At 40.6% G+C, this 20,000-nt stretch overlaps 1 protein-coding gene across 1 annotated transcript in view; it reads right to left on the bottom strand.

Moving 5' to 3' along the window:
* The window catches only part of LOC128692757 (uncharacterized), a 169,335-nt gene that overhangs the window by 148,911 nt on the left and 424 nt on the right, over positions 1-20,000 (bottom strand). The gene's annotated exons all lie outside the window — the stretch shown is intronic.

The following is a 20,000-nucleotide window of genomic DNA, read 5'->3' on the forward strand; positions in this document are numbered from 1 at the left end:
GTCACACTGTTGGTAGCACTGCTAGTGTCACACTGTTGGTAGCACTGTTAGTGTCACACTGTTGGTAGCACTGTTAGTGTCACACTGTTGGTAGCACTGCTAGTGTCACACTGTTGGTGGCACTGCTAGTGTCACACCGTTGGTAGCACTGCTAGTGTCACACTGTTGGTGGCACTGCTAGTGTCACACTGTTGGTAGCACTGCTAGTGTCACACTGTTGGTAGCACTGTTAGTGTCACACTGTTGGTGGCACTGCTAGTGTCACACTGTTGGTAGCACTGCTAGTGTCACACTGTTGATGCCACTGCTACTGTCATACTGTTGGTAGTACTGCTAGTGTCATACTGTTGCTAGCACTGCTAGTGTCACACTGTTGGTAGCACTGCTAGTGTCACACTGTTGGTAGCACTGCTAGTGTCATACTGTTAGTGCCACTGCTAGTGACATACTGTTGGTAGTACTGTTAGTGTCATACTGTTTGTGGCACCGCTGGTGTCATACTGTTGGTGGCACTGCTAAAGTCATACTGTTGGTGACACTGCTAGTGTCATAATGTTGGTGGCACTCTTAGTGTCATACTATTACTGGCACTGTTAGTATCACACTGCTGGTGGCACTGTTGGTAGCACTGCTAGTGTCATACTGTTGGTGACACTGTTAGTGTCATACTGTTGGTAACACTGCTAGTGTCACACTGTTGGTAATACTGCTAGTGTTATACTGTTGGTAGCACTGCTAGTATTATACTGTTGGTGGCACTGCTAGTGTTATACTGTTGGTGGCACTGCTAGTGTTATACTATTGGTGGCACTGCTAGTGTTATACTATCGGTGGCACTGCTAGTGTTATACTATTGGTGGCACTGCTAGTGTTATACTATCGGTGGCACTGCTAGTGTTATAATGTTGGTAGCACTGCTGGTGGTCTGTCTGTCTCTCTCTCTCCCTCTCTTCTTGACAGTCAGGCTGTCAGACTGCCTGACTGTCAACCTGTCTGCCTGTCACTCACCAACGCTAACAGCCAATTCTGTAATGGCACTTCTAAGTGCTTGTTTATTTAACGTGTGTTAAGTGTAATATTGTGAGGCCTGGCACGAGCTATGTGTTGTGAGATTACCTTGATCAGTATTAATACCTTGATCAATGTTAGTGCCTTGATCAATGTTACTATTTTCATCAATATTACTACCTTGATCAATGTTACTAGATCAATGTTACTACCTTGATCAATGTTACTAGATCAATGTTACTACCTTGATCAATGTTACTACCTTGATCAATGTTACTACCTTAATCAGTGTTACTACCTTGACAAATGTTACTACCTTGATCAATGTTACTACCTTGATCAATGTTACTACCTTGATCAATGTTACTATCTTGATCAGTGTTACTACCTTGATCAATGTTACTATCTTGATCAATGTTACTACCTTGATCAATGTTACTGCCTTAATCAATGTTAATACATTGATCAATGTTACTACCTTGATCAATGTTACTATCTTGATCAGTGTTACTACCTTGATCAATGTTACTATCTTGATCAATGTTACTACCTTGATCAATGTTACTGCCTTAATCAATGTTAATACATTGATCAATGTTACTACCTTGATCAATGTTACTATCTTGATCAGTGTTACTACCTTGATCAATGTTACTATCTTGATCAATGTTACTACCTTGATCAATGTTACTACCTTGATCAATGTTAATACATTGATCAATGTTATTGCCTTGATCAATGTTACTATCTTGATCAATGTTACTACCTTGATCAATGTTACTACCTTGATCAATGTTACTATCTTGATAACTGTTACTACCTTGAACAATGTTACTACCTTAATCAACGTTACTATCTTGATCAATGTTACTACCTTGATCAATGTTACTACCTTGATCAATGTTACTATCTTGATAACTGTTACTACCTTGAACAATGTTACTACCTTAATCAACGTTACTATCTTGATCAATGTTACTACCTTGATCAATGTTACTACCTTGATCAATGTTACTACCTTGAACAATGTTACTACCTTAATCAACGTTACTATCTTGATCAATGTTACTACCTTGATAAGTGTTACTACCTTGATCAATGTTACTACCCTGATTAATGTTACTACCTTGATCAATGTTACTACCTTGATCAATGTTACTATCTTGATCAATGTTACTATCTTGATCAATGTTACTATCTTGATCAATGTTACTATCTTGATCAATGTTACTACCTTGATCAATGTTACTGCCTTGATCAATGTTAATACCTTGATCAATGTTACTATCTTGATCAATGTTACTACCTTGATCAATGTTACTGCCTTGATCAATGTTAATACCTTGATCAATGTTACTACCTTGATCAATGTTACTGCCTTGATCAATGTTACTACCTTGATCAATGTTACTACCTTGATCAATGTTACTACCCTGATTAATGTTACTACCTTGATCAATGTTACTACCTTGATCAATGTTACTATCTTGATCAATGTTACTACCTTGATCAATGTTACTATCTTGATCAATGTTACTATCTTGATCAATGTTACTGCCTTGATCAATGTTACTATCTTGATCAATGTTACTGCCTTGATCAATGTTACTATCTTGATCAATGTTACTACCTTGATCAATGTTACTACCTTGATAAGTGTTACTACCTTGATCAATGTTACTACCCTGATTAATGTTACTACCTTGATCAATGTTACTACCTTGATCAATGTTACTATCTTGATCAATGTTACTACCTTGATCAATGTTACTATCTTGATCAATGTTACTACCTTGATCAATGTTACTACCTTGATCAATGTTACTATCTTGATCAATGTTACTATCTTGATCAATGTTACTGCCTTGATCAATGTTACTATCTTGATCAATGTTACTACCTTGATCAATGTTACTACCTTGATCAATGTTACTACCTTGATCAATGTTACTACCTTGATCAATGTTACTGCCTTGATCAATGTTACTACCTTGATCAATGTTACTACCTTGATCAATGTTACTGTCTTGATCAATGTTACTACCTTGATCAATGTTACTGCCTTGATCAATGTTACTACCTTGATCAATGTTACTACCTTGATCAATGTTACTGTCTTGATCAATGTTACTACCTTGATCAATGTTACTGCCTTGATCAATGTTACTACCTTGATCAATGTTACTACCTTGATCAATGTTACTGTCTTGATCAATGTTACTATCTTGATCAATGTTATTATCTTGATCAATGTTACTACCTTGATCAATGTTACTATCTTGATCAATGTTATTATCTTGATCAATGTTACTACCTTGGTCAATGTTACTGTCTTGATCAATGTTACTGTCTTGATCAATGTTACTACCCTGATCAATGTTACTACCTTGATCAATGTTACTGTCTTGATCAATGTTACTACCTTGATCAATGTTACTGTCTTGATCAATGTTACTACCCTGATCAATGTTACTACCTTGATCAATGTTACTATCTTGATCAATGTTACTACCTTGATCAGTGTTACTAACTTGATCAATGTTACTATCTAGATCAATGTTACTACCTTGATCAGTGTTACTAACTTGATCAATGTTACTATCTAGATCAATGTTACTACCTTGATCAATGTTACTACCTTGATCAATGTTACTACCTTGATCAATGTTACTATCTTGATCAATGTTACTGCCTTGATCAATGTTACTACCTTGATCAATGTTACTACCTTGATCAATGTTACTACCTTGATCAATGTTACTATCTTGATCAATGTTACTACCTTGATCAATGTTACTACCTTGATCAATGTTACTACATTGATCAATGTTACTACCTTGATCAATGTTACTACCTTGATCAATGTTACTACCTTGATCAATGTTACTACCTTGATCAATGTTACTACCTTGATCAACGTTACTACCTTGATCAATGTTACTACCTTGATCAATGTTACTACATTAATCAATGTTACTACCTTGATCAATGTTACTACCTTGATCAATGTTACTACCTTGATCAATGTTACTACCTTGATCAATGTTACTACCTTGATCAATGTTACTACCTTGATCAATGTTACTACCTTGATCAATGTTACTACATTGATCAATGTTACTACCTTGATCAATGTTACTACCTTGATCAATGTTACTACATTGATCAATGTTACTACCTTGATCAATGTTACTACCTTGATCAATGTTACTACCTTGATCAATGTTACTACCTTGATCAATGTTACTACCTTGATCAATGTTACTACCTTGATCAATGTTACTACCTTGATCAATGTTACTACATTGATCAATGTTACTACCTTGATCAATGTTACTACCTTGATCAATGTTACTACATTGATCAATGTTACTACCTTGATCAATGTTACTACCTTGATCAATGTTACTACCTTGATCAATGTTACTACCTTGATCAATGTTACTACCTTGATCACGGTCATACAACATAAATCCGCTTCTGTAAATAAAAAGAAAGTCACATACACACACACACACACACACACACACACACACACACACACACACACACACACACACACACACACACACACACACAGACACACACGCACACACACACACACACACACACGCAACACACCCACAACACACACACACACACACACACATAACACACACACACACACACACACACACACACACACACACACACACACACACACACACACACACACACACACACACACACACACATTGCCAGACTCACACATACACTCCCCCCCTCCCCCACCGACATCTCACTCCTTCACCTGATCCCTCCCCTCCCTCTTTCACCCTCCCCCTCCCCACCTCTTCCTCCTTCCCCCTCTCCCTTTCCCACTCACCCACTTGCTTCTCCCTCCTTCCCACTCCCCCTCCCCACTACTCTCCCACATAGCCACAGTTCCTCCACTACCCCCCCCCACACTCTGACATACACAATACTAACCTAACATACAGGATTACATAGGTTTCCCACTCTGAGGCAATCAGGACAAAACAAAAATAGGTTGCCAGAGAGCAACAAGAAAAACCAAGGGACAGGAGGAGGAAACTGCAAAGGAAGATTGGGCAGCAGAGCTCGCAAAAAGGGAACATGAATGGGAAAAGAAACTAGAAGAACTTAGCATGAGAATGGAAGAGAGGATAGACATGGAAAGCAGGAAGTGGGAGGTGCAAGTCAAAGCAGCAGAGGCCAGGATACAGAGTTTAGAAGAGGAACTGAAAAATCTGAAACAGCCTAAAAGAACTAAAGAACATTTTGGGATTGACAACAGAGACTGCTACCTCAGCCACAAATAAGGGGACTGTAGGGAAAGAAGGAGCAAAACTGCATGTAGAAGCTCAATCAGTGGAGACTGTAGTAAATGAAAGAGCTAAACTATATGTGGAGGCCCTAACAGACCACAGCAGAGCCCAGGGAAAGCCAAGAAGGGAAAATGACAGGCCACTGAGCCCAAGTACATTAGCAAGTGAAACTGAAGAAAGGAAAGCTGCAATGGAGGAAATCAAATTGAATGAGGGGATACACAGGGATATGCAGTGGGAGAATGAAAGGGTGAGGTCAGTCTTTGTGTATGGGCTCCAGGAAGTTGAAGGGGAAACATATGAAGCAAGAAAACAAGGGGAAAAAAGCAATTGAAAGCATCATGAAAGCAATAGGAGAAGACGACATGACCCAGCTAGAAAATTTTCGGAGAATAGGGGGGTTTGTAAAAAAAAGAACCCGGCCAGTGAAAGTGACCTTCAAGGCAGAATCGACTCGGAACAGGATCCTGCAGGAGAAAGCACGATTAAGGGACATGCCGGCATACAGGAAGGTGTATCTCGACCGCGACAGAACACAAGCAGAAAGGCAGAAACAGAGAAAGATGGTACAAAGGCGAAAGGAGGAAAGAGAGGGGATGGAGAAGACAGACAGGAGATCCCATACACAAGAAGATCAGATACAGCCTCCCTCACAACTTCCTATAGAAGCCTCCCAACCAGGTCAACCCCAGTGCAACCAAACACTCTAAACCAAAACACCCATGCCACATCCAATGCCCCCAACCACTGCATTACAAACTCCACCCCCACATCAACCACCCATAGTTCCTTATCAGGTCTCCCACTTCCTCAACCCCAATACACCTACCAGACCACAATCTTAGAAAAGAAGTTGAAGGTGTGGTATACAAATGCAGATGGAATAACAAATAAGTATGAGGAGTAGCACGAAAGAATCAAGGAGATATCCCCAGACATAATAGCACTCACAGAAACAAAACTCACCAGAATAATAACAGATTCAATCTTTCAATCCGGATATCAAATCCTCAGGAAAGACAGAGGGAGGAGAGGGGGAGGAGTTGCACTGCTCATTAAAAACCAGTGGGGGTTTGAGAAAATGGAAGGAATGGATGGCACGGGCGAAAGGGACTACTTAGTAGGAACAATCCAGTCTGAGGGACATAAGGTAATAATTGCAGTAATGTACAACCCACCACAGAACTGCAGGAGGCCAAGAGAAGAATATGATGAGAGCAACAGAGCAATGGTCGACACACTAGCCGAGGTGGCCAGGAGAGCACACATGGGGGGAGCAAAGTTACTAGTTATGGGTGATTTCAATCACAAGGAGATTGACTGGGAAAACCTGGAGCCCCATGGGGGTCCCGAAACATGGAGAGCCAAGATGATGGATGTGGTACTGGAAAACCTCATGCATCAACATGTTAGAGACACTACCAGAGAGAGAGGAGAGGATGAACCAGCAAGACTGGACCTTGTATTCACCTTGAGTAGTTCTGACATCGAGGATATCATGTATGAGAGGCCCCTGGGAGCCAGTGATCATGTGGTTCTGTGCTTCGACTACATAGTTGAGCTCCAAGTGGAGAGAGCAGCAGGAATAGGGTGGGAAAACCAAACTACAAAAGGGGGAACTACTCAGGCTTGAGGAACTTCTTTCAAGACATTCAATGGGAGAGGGAACTGACAGGGAAACCAGTACAAGAAATGATGGACTATGTGGCAACAAAATGCAAGGAGGCAGAGGAGAGGTTTGTTCCCAAGGGAAACAGAAATAATGGGAAGAACAGAACGAGTCCTTGGTTCACCCAAAGGTGTAGGGAGGCAAAAACTAGGTGTACTAGAGAATGGAAAAGGTACAGAAGACAGAGAACTCAGGAAAATAAAGAGATTAGCCGAAGAGCCAGAAACGAATATGCACAGATAAGAAGGGAGGCTCAGCGGCAATACGAAAATGACATAGCATCGAAAGTCAAGACTGACCCGAAGCTGTTGTACAGCCACATCAGGAGGAACACAACAGTCAAGGACCAGGTAATCAGACTGAGGAAGGGTGATGGGGAATTCACAAGAAACGGCCGGGAGGTATGTCAGGAGCTCAACACAAGATTTAAAGAAGTATTTACAGTGGAAACCAGTAGGACTCCAGGAAATCAGAGCAGGGGGGTGCACCAGCAAGTGCTGGATGAGGTACATATAACCAAGGAGGAGGTGAAGAAGCTGCTATGCGAACTTGACACCTCAAAGGCGGTGGGACCAGACAACATCTCTCCGTGGGTCCTTAAAGAGGGAGCAGAGATATTGTGTGTACCATTAACAAAGATCTTCAACACATCATTTGAAACTGGGCAACTCCCCGAGGTATGGAAGATGGCAAATGTAGTCCCAATTTTTAAAAAGGGAGACAGACATGAGGCACTAAACTACAGACCTGTATCACTAACGTGTATAGTATGCAAGGTCATGGAGAAGATCATCAGGAGGAGAGTGGTGGAGCACCTGGAAAGAAACAAGTGTATAATTGACAACCAGCATGGTTTCAGGGAGGGAAAATCCTGTGTCACAAACCTACTAGAGTTTTATGACAAGGTGACAGAAGTAAGACAGGAGAGAGAGGGGTGGATCGACTGCATTTTTTTGGACTGCAAGAAGGCCTTCGACACAGTTCCTCACAAGAGGTTACTGCAAAAGCTAGAGGATCAAGCACACATAACAGGAAAGGCACTGCAATGGATTAGAGAATACCTGACAGGGAGGCAACAACGAGTCATGGTACGTGACGAGGTGTCAGAGTGGGCGCCTGTGACAAGCGGGGTTCCACAGGGGTCAGTCCTCGGACCTGTGCTGTTCTTGGTATATGTGAATAACATAACGGAAGGGATAGACTCAGAAGTGTCCTTGTTTGCGGACGATGTGAAGTTAATGAGAAGAATCAAATCGGATGAGGATCAGGCAGGACTACAAAGAGACCTGGACAGGCTACAAGCCTGGTCCAGCAACTGGCTCCTTGAGTTTAACCCTGCCAAATGCAAAGTCATGAAGATTGGGGAAGGGCAAAGAAGACCGCAGACACAATATAGTTTAGATGGCCAAAGTCTGCAAACCTCATTCAAGGAAAAAGATCTGGGGGTGAGTATAACACCGAGCATATCTCCCGAGGCGCACATCAATCAGATAACTGCTGCAGCATACGGGCGCCTGGCAAACCTACGGATAGCGTTCCGATACCTCAGTAAGGATTCGTTCAAGACTCTGTATACCATTTACGTCAGGCCCATACTGGAGTATGCAGCACCAGTTTGGAATCCACACCTAGTCAAGCACGTCAAGAAATTAGAGAAAGTGAAAAGGTTTGCAACAAGACTAGTCCCAGAGCTACGGGGATTGTCCTACGAAGAAAGGTTGAGGGAAATCGGCCTGACGACACTGGAGGCCAGGAGGGTCAGGGGAGACATGATAACGACATATAAAATACTGCGCGGAATAGACGAGGTGGACAAAGACGGGATGTTCCAGAGATGGGACACAGACACAAGAGGTCACAATTGGAAGTTGAAGACTCAGATGAATCAAAGGGATGTTAGGAAGTATTTCTTCAGTCATAGAGTAGTCAAGCCGTGGAATAGCCTAGAAAGTGAAGTAGTGGAGGCGGGAACCATACATAGTTTTAATGCGAGGTATGATAAAGCTCATGGAGCAGGGAGAGAGAGGACCTAGTAGCAATCAGTGAAGAGGCGGGGCCAGGAGCTATGACTCGACCCCTGCAACCACAAATAGGTGAGTACACACACACACATACACATACACATACACATACACACGCACACGCACACGCACACACACATACACACACACACACACACACACACACACACACACACACACACACACACACACACACACACACACACACACACACACACATAACCAAGATCTTTCTCAAGGAGAAAGATCTTGGGGTGACCATAACACCGACCACGTCTCCGGAGGCACACATCAACCAATGCTGCAGCATATAGGCGCCTGGCAAACCTGAGAATAGCGTTCCGATACCTTAGTAAGGAATCGTTCAAGACACTGTACACTGTGTACATCACGCCCATACTGGTGTATGCAGCACCAGTTTGGAACCCACACCTGGTCAAGCACGTCAAGAAATTAGAGAAAGTGCAAAGGTTTGCAACAAGGCTAGTTCCGGAGCTCAGGGGTATTTCCTACAAAGGTTGAGGGGAATCGGACTGACGATATTGGAGGACAGGAGGGTCAGGGGAGACATGATAAAGACATACAAAATACTGCGTGGAATAGATAAGGTGGACAGAGACAGGTTGTTCCAGAGATGGGACACAGAAACAAAGAGTCACAATTGGAAGCTGAAGACTCAGACGAGACAGAGGGATGTTAGGAAGTATTTCTTCAGTCATAGAGTTGTCAGGAAGTGGAATAGCCTAGCAAGTGATGTAGTGGGGGCAGGAACCATACATAGCTTTAAGACGAGGTATGACAAAGCTCAGGAAGCAGAAAGGACTCAGCTCCTGGCTCCTAGTAGCCAGGAGCTGAGTCTCGACCCCTGCAACCACAATTGAGTACACACACACACAGTTAAGAGGCGGGGCGAGGAGCTTGGACTCGACCCCTGCAATCTCAACTAGGTGAGTACACACACGACAGCAGATGAAGTACATTTGTTGAGTCAGGTGAGAGAGCGTGAGAGATGACATTTTCTGATAATGTGGGACCTCCTGTATGTGTGAGACAGTTCTCACACCCATCACCCACCACACACTCTCCCTCACACCCATCACCCACCACACACTCTCCCTCACACCCATCACCCACCACACACTCTCCCTCACACCCATCACCCACCACACACTCTCCCTCACACCCATCACCCACCACACACTCTCCCTCACACCCATCACCCACCACACACTCTCCCTCACACCCATCACCCACCACACACTCTCCCTCACACCCATCACCCACCACACACTCTCCCTCACACCCATCACCCACCACACACTCCCTCACATCCGTCTTTCTCCTACACTGCCTTTCTCTTTCATATCCGTGTGTTGCAAGAAGGCCCGGGACAGTGTACCTGAGAACACACTTGTTCACACAGTGTGTAAGTTGTTTTAGTGGATGAAGCAATACCTAGGAGAGAGAGAGAGAGAGAGAGAGAGAGAGAGAGAGAGAGAGAGAGAGAGAGAGAGAGAGAGAGAGAAGCAGAATGATGGTCGGGAAGGAATTAATATATTAAGAAGAGGAGGTAACCTAGGCACGGAATACATATGGAGGGAAGAGAGTTGAAACCTGCAACAGTGAGCACTGAACACATTACTAGAGGTGAACCTCGCCGGAGTAACCAATGCATCACTGGTGAACTTGTGAGCTACACTCGATGTGTCGGAACTATCACAGAGTCTGCAGAGCCAGCATGGAGCCCTCACCTGATTACTCGGAAAGCTAGTGATAGTTCACTACTTCACCACAGGACTAGTCCTGGAGCTGAGGAAAACAACCCATGAGAGAAAACTGAAGGAATTAAATCTTATAACAATATGGGACTTAACTGCAGAGACATAATTGCGACGTACAAAATACCTGGAACACTTGACAAAAGAGACAGAGACAGTTTTAAAAGTGGGAACACGGAACAAATAAGTCACAGTGATGTTAGGTAATACTTTCCCAAACTCAGGATAGTTAGAAAATGAAACGCCTTGGTTAAGGAAGCAGAAGCAAATACCACACAGAGCTTGAAGAATAGATACGGTAAACAGCAAGAGGTTAAGCATTAGTGTGTGGTTGAGAGGCGTGGCAAGGAGCCGAGACTCGACCCACGCAACAACTACTAGGCTACTCCACGAAACCGTAAATTATGTGATGGTACAAAGCCCTTAGTATCTGCTGTGGCATTTTGCACACCACGACTGACATTTACAACACAATCCCTGATCAAAGGTCCCCCGCCTCCCTCTATTTACACCAGTCAGCTGATATGTCTTGTTTACATGATCAACCGAGAGTTGAAGTTGACGTTAGTCAACTGAGATTTGTTGTATTTGTAATATACAAGGAAGGAAAGGTGGTATACATGTATGTGTACTCTCACCCTTGAGATAGGAGTCTACCAGAGATGTGGTCATCAATACTACAAGCGTGGTCGTTAATGACCCTCGTTTAGTCAGCAGGACTTCACACCTAACAAACTAAATAACCCATTCCCCCTACCCCACACATGCGGACCCATAACCTTAATGACCTCGTGTGATTGGTAGGATTATAAACCAAACTAACTCAAGTCCCATGCCACCTTAATGAGCCTCTTGTAGTCAACAGGAAACTTTAAACCTAACACCCTTGTGGTTTAGCGCTTTTTTATAATAATAATAATAATAATAATAATAATAATTTAAACCTAACAAACTACCTAGCTCACTTTCTACCTGATCATTCAGCTATTGTTTACAATAATTAATATTAAATTTTCACATTACCCATATCAATGTATAACATCAATCAGCTGATGATGTATACAAAAGTTACATATCTTATACAACAATTGGATAAAGTTCGCTATATACATCAAACAGCTAATGTTTACATTTATAGATTAATCAGCTGGCAACTGGCAAACAATTCTTTGGTTTCACTGTTGCCTCACAATATTCGGATTTGCTGGCGTTCTCTTCAGCGGCTTTGAAGTGGATTTTGAACCCGCTGCCTTCGTAAGCTCAGCTGAATTGAATTCTGAGAGTATCTGTATCGCTGCTAGTGGTCGGAGGATCGAGCCACCGCCGTAACTTGCAGCGAATTATCACGAAGCAGAAGACTGTCGAGGAACATCACAGATGACCGAAACAGCAGCACCGGCGGAGATGAGTGATGAAACTCGAAATTAGCTGACATGAGTATATATATATATATATATATATATATATATATATATATATATATATATATATATATATATATATATATATATATATATATATATATATATATATATATATATATATATATATATATATGTGTGTGTGTGTGTGTGTGTGTGTGTGTGTCGTGCCGAATAGGCAGAACTTGCGATCTTGGCTTAAATAGCAACGTTCATCTTGCCATATAGGACAAGTGAAAATTTGTGCATTAAATAATTTCTCAAAAATCAGTCTAAACACAACGAAAAAGATATATTTCATTGTGTTTGTTTAGTATTAAATTATTGTAAACGTATTTAAAACATATTTAGTACGATTAAGCTAAAATAAATTGTTCTTGTTATAATAAAGTTAGGTAAGTTTTCTAAAATTCTTCTGGTGCAAAATTTAAAATTTTTACATTAACATTAATGAAAAAATATATCTTTAAACCTATAAGAGAAAATTTTAGAAAGGACTTAATTTTAATTCAGTTCTTGCTAATTGACCAGTTTTACATATTCGGCACGACATATATATATATATATATATATATATATATATATATATATATATATATATATATATATATATATATATATATATATATATATATATATATATATATATATATATATGTATGTATGTATGTATGTATGTACCTCAAGGTGTGGTGGAGGCTTGAACTTGTGTCCAGTAATCAGAAGGCGGATACATTACCTAGTTCACCCAGTTATAAGAAAATAGGAGAAATAGAAGTGCGGCAGGAGAGCTGAGCAGTACAAGTGAGAAGTCTTGCTCACACTCACAGAGACTGTGCTTAAACAACACAAATGCATAATACCGTGACTGGAACAATACACAAATAACCCACACATAGGAGAGAGGAGCTTACGATGACGTTTCGGTCCGACTTGGACCATTGACAAAGTCACACTAGTGGGCAAAAGAAGAGAGATTGACCCAGTATATATAGGCCACCTAGCAGGGACGGGACCAGAGAGGTGGGAGTAGTAGTAGTGGTAGTGGTAAGGCAGGTAGTGGAAGTAGAAGTAGTGGTAGTGGTAAGGGTGGTAGTGAAAGTAGTAGTAGTAGTATTGGGAGTGTAAGGTAGGGAAAGCGGTTGTTGGGACAAGAAATGGGGAATGAATTGTGAAGGGAGGCAAAAGCGAAGGTAGGGGCCAAAGGTAGAAGGAAAGGAAGAAGTAGTAGCAGTAGTGGAGTCAGTCAAAGGCCAAGAAAGAGGAGCACTGCAGGAGAGCTAAGAGCCCACAAGGGGTAAGACTTAAAACACAGGGGAGGTGGGGGTAAGTGAAAGACAGAACACCCAAGGCAAAAGAAAGGAAACCCAAAACACGAAAAGGGAAAAAAGAAGAGGTAGAGAGGAAGAGAAAAAAGAATCAGGTTAAGTCACGGGTGTTCTGAAGTTTGGAGCATTTTACAATGTAATGGGAAAGGAAGGCATCTACAGAGACAAAGTCAAGACTAAGATTACTACAAGGAAAGTTGTGTATAAGGGATGATTCTACAAGACGGCGACCGTGAAAGTAGGGTAGAAAGTTTTAGCAGATGACCAGTCAGTGGGATGACTGTGATCTCTAACATGACAGAAAAGAACATTATTGGTGTCGGCAAGCCTAACACTACTTCTGTGTTCCTTGAGTATGTCAGAAACAGAACGGCCACTTTCTCCAAGTACCGAAGAGGAAAAGAAGAACACGAAACAGAGTAGACACCAGGGGCATCTATAACGGGAGAGGTATGAACATCTAGATTATTGTGAATGGTGTTAGTTTGACGAAAAGTAATTTTGATGTCAAAGGAACGGAAAGAGTTGTTGAGATTAGAAAGACTGGAAATATAGAGAAGGCAGAGAACAGGAGATTTCACAGGAGTAGAGTCTGGAAGATAAGAAAGTCTATTTAGCACGTAAGATGGTTACATTGTGTTATCAGAGCTTACTATCCTTCCTTGTCACACTCCATCACACAGGATGAGTTTCATACACTAAGTAATGAAATACGTTAGCCTGAGCTGGGAGATTTCCAGTAAGTCAATGAGCATATCGTCAAGTATTCCACTGTAGATACAGTAGCCACGACAGCTTTGGAATTTTCTTCCAGCAGGGCTGGAGTTACTATGTCGTGTGAGAAAGAGGAGGCAAGGGATTTACAGGTATTTATTTACCACGCAGAAGCGAGATCAATGGCTTGTTCTGACATCTTCTTAGGGATGAGACGTATGAGCAATTCTTACATCTGCTGTCCTTGTTGTGGATAGCATCCTGTACGAGAAGAAATGTATAACTAAGTTTCCTTATATCTACTGCCCTTGTTAGCCTAGCAGTAGGTTACATGAGTGTTACAACACTCTTATACTTCATATCCTGGTAAGAACGACCTAAGAACCACAGGGGAAATAAGCCACACTGCTTGGATTTATTGGGTTATCTTGGGATAATAACCCTTCCGGGGTTGAAAATCAATCTCCAGAATCCCAAGTTCGTTTTTAAAAGAAAGCCTTATACAACGGTAGCGTTTTTTAGTGAAATAAATTGGGAAAAACATCAATAAAACTCACTTTGTCACAAAAATGTGACTTTCTGTCCAAAAGAAAGCATAAATTGTACAATTACTTTATCGATACAATGAAAAAATTGTGAATGTCGATATTATATATATATAGATATATATAGATATATATATATATATATATAGAGAGATATATATATATATATATATATATATATATATATATATATATATATATATATAGATAGAGAGAGAGAGAGAGAGAGAGAGAGAGAGAGAGAGAGAGAGAGAGAGAGAGAGAGAGAGAGAGAGAGAGAGAGAGAGAAAGAGGGGGGGTTGGAGGGTAGACTTAAGCACAACCAAATAAAACTCATTAAAGAATACTTTCCTGGTCTTCTTCAAACAAGTTTTAGTGAAGGAAAGTAAAGATTCAACAGTTTGTTTGATTTTCTTGTGCAGCTTTAATAAGATCACAGAGCTTTAAGATAACAACCAGCCTCACCCGGATAACTTCCTCCTTGAACTTGGTAAGAAAGTGAACAGTGGGAAGAGTTTAGATGATGAGAGGGAGGCAAGTGTTGTACTTACATGCTGTCTGGGATGGAACAACGAAGGAGAGAGGGAGGAAGGTAAGGAGAAAGAGAAGAAGGAGAGAAGAGAGAGACAGGAGGGAAGGATTAGAGGGAGAGGGGAGGGAGGGATAAGAGGGAGACAGGGGGAGGAATAAGAGGGAGAGAGGATTGAAGGATAAGAGGTGAAGAGGAAAGAAGGATAAGATGTAGAGAGGACGGGAGGGAGAGAAGGAAGGAGGTCGGGAGAGGTTGAGCTTGGTTGCCATGGTAAACCCACGCTGCTTCTCCCCTCTCCCAATCCACCCCACCCATTCACCCTCCCCCACTCATGCACTCTCCCCCTCTCTTTCCCTTCTCCCCCTCCCCGTGAATGTTTATTTATAACTACAAGAGCAGAGCTGTTTTACTGATGTCTCGTCTCAAGTGTTTGTAGTAACAACAACAGTTATGTTACTGGTGTCTCGTCTCCAGAATATGTAGTACAACAACAGAGTTATGTTACTGGCGTCTCCTCTCCTGTATTTGTAGTAACAACAACAGAGTTGTGTTACTGGCGTCTCCTCTCCAGTATTTGTAGTAACAACAACAGAGTTATGTTACTGGTGTCTCGTCTCCAGAATATGTAGTACAACAACAGAGTTATGTTACTGGCGTCTCCTCTCCAGTATTTGTAGTAACAACAACAGAGTTATGTTACTGGTGTCTCGTCTCCAGAATATGTAGTACAACAACAGAGTTATGTTACTGGCGTCTCCTCTCCAGTATTTGTAGTAACAACAGAGTTATGTTACTGGTGTCTCGTCTCCAGTATTTGTAGTAACAACAACAGAGTTATGTTACTGGTGTCTCGTCTCCAGTATTTGTAGTAACAACAACAGAGTTATGTTACTAGTGTCTCGTCTCGTGTTTGTAGTAACAACAACAGAGTTATGTTACTGGCGTCTTGTCTCCAGTGTTTCAACTAACCGTTGGATGTACAGGCAGGATACAGCAGCTCTACTGTGTGCAGTTTTATCAAGTCAGTCAAGAGTCAATGAAGAAGTTACTACATCTTGCAGATTACCAGACTTTCACCACCACTTGTTTCGCAGTTTTTTTAGGCCTTAAGATTGGAGGGGAAGAAATGGGAAGGATTGAACAGCGAAAAAGGTTGTAGTACACAGGAAAAGTGAGATAAGAAAGGCTGAGGGGTAGACAGGAAAAGTGTGGTAAGAAAAGTTAAGTGACCTGACCACTTTGTTTTCGGAAAATGGTTTTGGTTACAGTGTCGTTTTAACGCAGTCAACATGTGTCTATTTAAGAAGAGATCAACTTCTTAGAGAAAAATTATATTTTAAGCCTTGGCCTATCATCTGACCTACTCATGTAACTCCTTGACCTCACGTTAGTCAGTGTAAAGCGGTAGACTTAAACCAAAACATCGATAAGCTCAACACACCTGCTGGTCAACACTACATTGATGACCTCTGAGGTACAACACTCCTACTGGTCAACACTACACTGGTGACCTCTGAGGTACAACACACCTGCTGGTCAACACTACACTGGTGACCTCTGAGGTACAACACACCTGCTGGTCAACACTACACTGGTGACCTCTGAGGTACAACACACCTGCTGGTCAACACTACACTGGTGACCTCTGAGGTACAACACACCTACTGGTCAACACTACACTGGTGACCTCTGAGGTACAACACACCTGCTGGTCAACACTACACTGGTGACCTCTGAGGTACAACACACCTGTTGGTCAACACTACACTGGTGACCTCTGAGGTACAACACACCTACTGGTCAACACTACACTGGTGACCTCTGAGGTACAACACACCTGCTGGTCAACACTACACTGGTGACCTCTGAGGTACAACACACCTGCTGGTCAACACTACACTGGTGACCTCTGAGGTACAACACACCTACTGGTCAACACTACACTGGTGACCTCTAAGGTACAACACACCTGCTGGTCAACGCTACACTGGTGACCTCTGAGGTACAACACACCTGCTGGTCAACACTACACTGGTGACCTCTGAGGTACAACACACCTGCTGGTCAACACTACACTGGTGACCTCTGAGGTACAACACACCTGCTGGTCAACACTACACTGGTGACCTCTGAGGTACAACACACCTGCTGGTCAACACTACACTGGTGACCTCTGAGGTACAACACACCTGCTGGTCAACACTACACTGATCACCACTAACATGCAATAAATGAAATTACCGATTTAATTAAAGTAAGATGTACTTAAATAGATATCGTATATAAAATCGCTAATTAAGCTGATCAAACACGATCCTATATAATTAGACTAAGCTAAATGCCATTTAATTAATTGGATATAGAAAATAGAGTTGGTAATTGGCTGAGCCAGTTACAGAGTCATTCCCAGAATAACCAAATTTACAACTTTTCCCCAAACAGTCTGCTAACTGGCTACCTTGCTTGCCAGCTACTGCAACCAGCCATGGATTAAATGATGCAGGAGGGACCACAGATGGACGGTGACACAAATGGATTTTGAAGTTGTGGAAGACATGCCATACAAACATTAGGTACTAATTTTTCAGCGTAAGGGTAATAAAGTTGAACTAGGTAGATGACGTTACACTTTAGGCTGACACTTTTTCTCTAGTTAAAAATATTGACGCTATAGTTAACATTCAATAACTTTAGTGGGGAAGGTGGAGTTCCCAGAGATGAAGCTCAAACCTGCAAACTGAAATAGGTAATTACATTGTTCACTGCAAGTTACAGTAGTGTGGTAGTGAAATGTTGCATTGTGCCACCGTAGATTTATTACATAATATATACAAACAGGATACCCAGAATAAATAACGTGTGTGTATGTGTGTGTATGTATATATATATATATATATATATATATATATATATATATATATATATATATATATATATATATATATATATATATATATATATATATATATATATACACGTATGTGTAACGTGTATATATATATATATATATATATATATATATATATATATATATATATATATATATAGAGTGAGAGAGAGAAAGAGAGAGGATACAGTTGTAATTAGTTACCTGCGTAAGAGGAATAGATTGTTTTATGATCAATATACGAGAATAATTCTTTGTTTACTTCTCATCCCTTACTCCTATTTCATGTTCACCCCTTCTGCATATCTCTCTCCCTTCCTTCCCTCACTCCTACACAGTTCGATTCCTTCTCTTTCCATCATTCCTTCCCTACTCCCACATCCTTTGCTTTCCCTCTTGCTTCCTCCCCGTAAATCCCTCACCTCTCCTCTCCACTCCCTCCGTCCTTCCCTCGCCTCAAAAGGAAGGTATTAGAAAACTTATGAGTTGCATACTTCGCACTCCAATTTCTGGATCACCTCTCCTGTCTTCTACTTCTTATTCTTTTTCCTCCTCTTGCATTTGTACTGTTCTTCACCAGTGTTCATTGTTCTTCACCACTGCTACATACAAGGCAGGAAACCTAATATATATATATATATATATATATATATATATATATATATATATATATATATATATATATATATATATATATATATATATATATATATATATATATATATATATATATATATATATATATATATATATATATATATATATATATATATATATATATATATATATATATATATATATATATATAAGGTGACAGCCCAGTGTACATTGTATATACTGAAGTAACACTAAAACATACTTTTTATATATTGGAGTAAAAGAGAAATATACTCTTGATGTGGAACAGAAGGGTATATGCAATTATACAGGTACTGGAGTCACTATCACAAACCCCGAAAGTTCAGGGGAACCTCTGTCATTCTCCAAGAAAATTGTGAATCGACTGAAGCTTAAGAGAAGTTTAAACTTATTTTGAAGCTATTTTAAGCTTATTTAAAAGTTATACCTTTACAGGTACAACTTTGAACTTATTTTTAATCTAATTTAACCTTATTTAGAGATTATCTGAAATATAATTTAGAATATAATTTTACTATTATTTTCAGATAACCTAAATCTATTTCAAATCTGGCTTTAATCTAATTTTAAAGTCATTTCTGTCTATTTAGAATCAAAAGTTTCCTAATTAGAAACTAACTTTAGCCAGTTTAGAATCCAAGTTGACCCTAAACAATCCTTATGATGATACTAACTTAAAGCAAGGTAGAATCTAACTTCATCTGTTTTGACATTAGTTTGTTCAAGGAGACTAACTTAGGTGAGTTATTATCATGTTGTAATCGAAAAGTTACATATACAATACAGATCTTAGAAGAAAATATTTGATAATTCACACACACACACACACACACACACACACACACACACACACACACACACACACACACACACACACACACACACACACACACACACACACACACACACACACACACACACACACACACACACACACACACACACACACACACACACACACACACACGTACTGAAAACTGATATACATAAAACTTTCCAATAAATATTTTTGTAACGCTGAAAATACATACAGTCACCATTACAGTTAACATGAAAAGGAAACAATAATAAAAAAAATGTATTTAAATAATTAATAAGTGATGTATTATGGTGTCGGATAATTTACTTAC

The sequence above is a fragment of the Cherax quadricarinatus genome, chromosome 30, assembly GCF_038502225.1.
Source record: "Cherax quadricarinatus isolate ZL_2023a chromosome 30, ASM3850222v1, whole genome shotgun sequence".
NCBI classification, from domain to species: Eukaryota; Metazoa; Arthropoda; class Malacostraca; order Decapoda; family Parastacidae; genus Cherax; species Cherax quadricarinatus.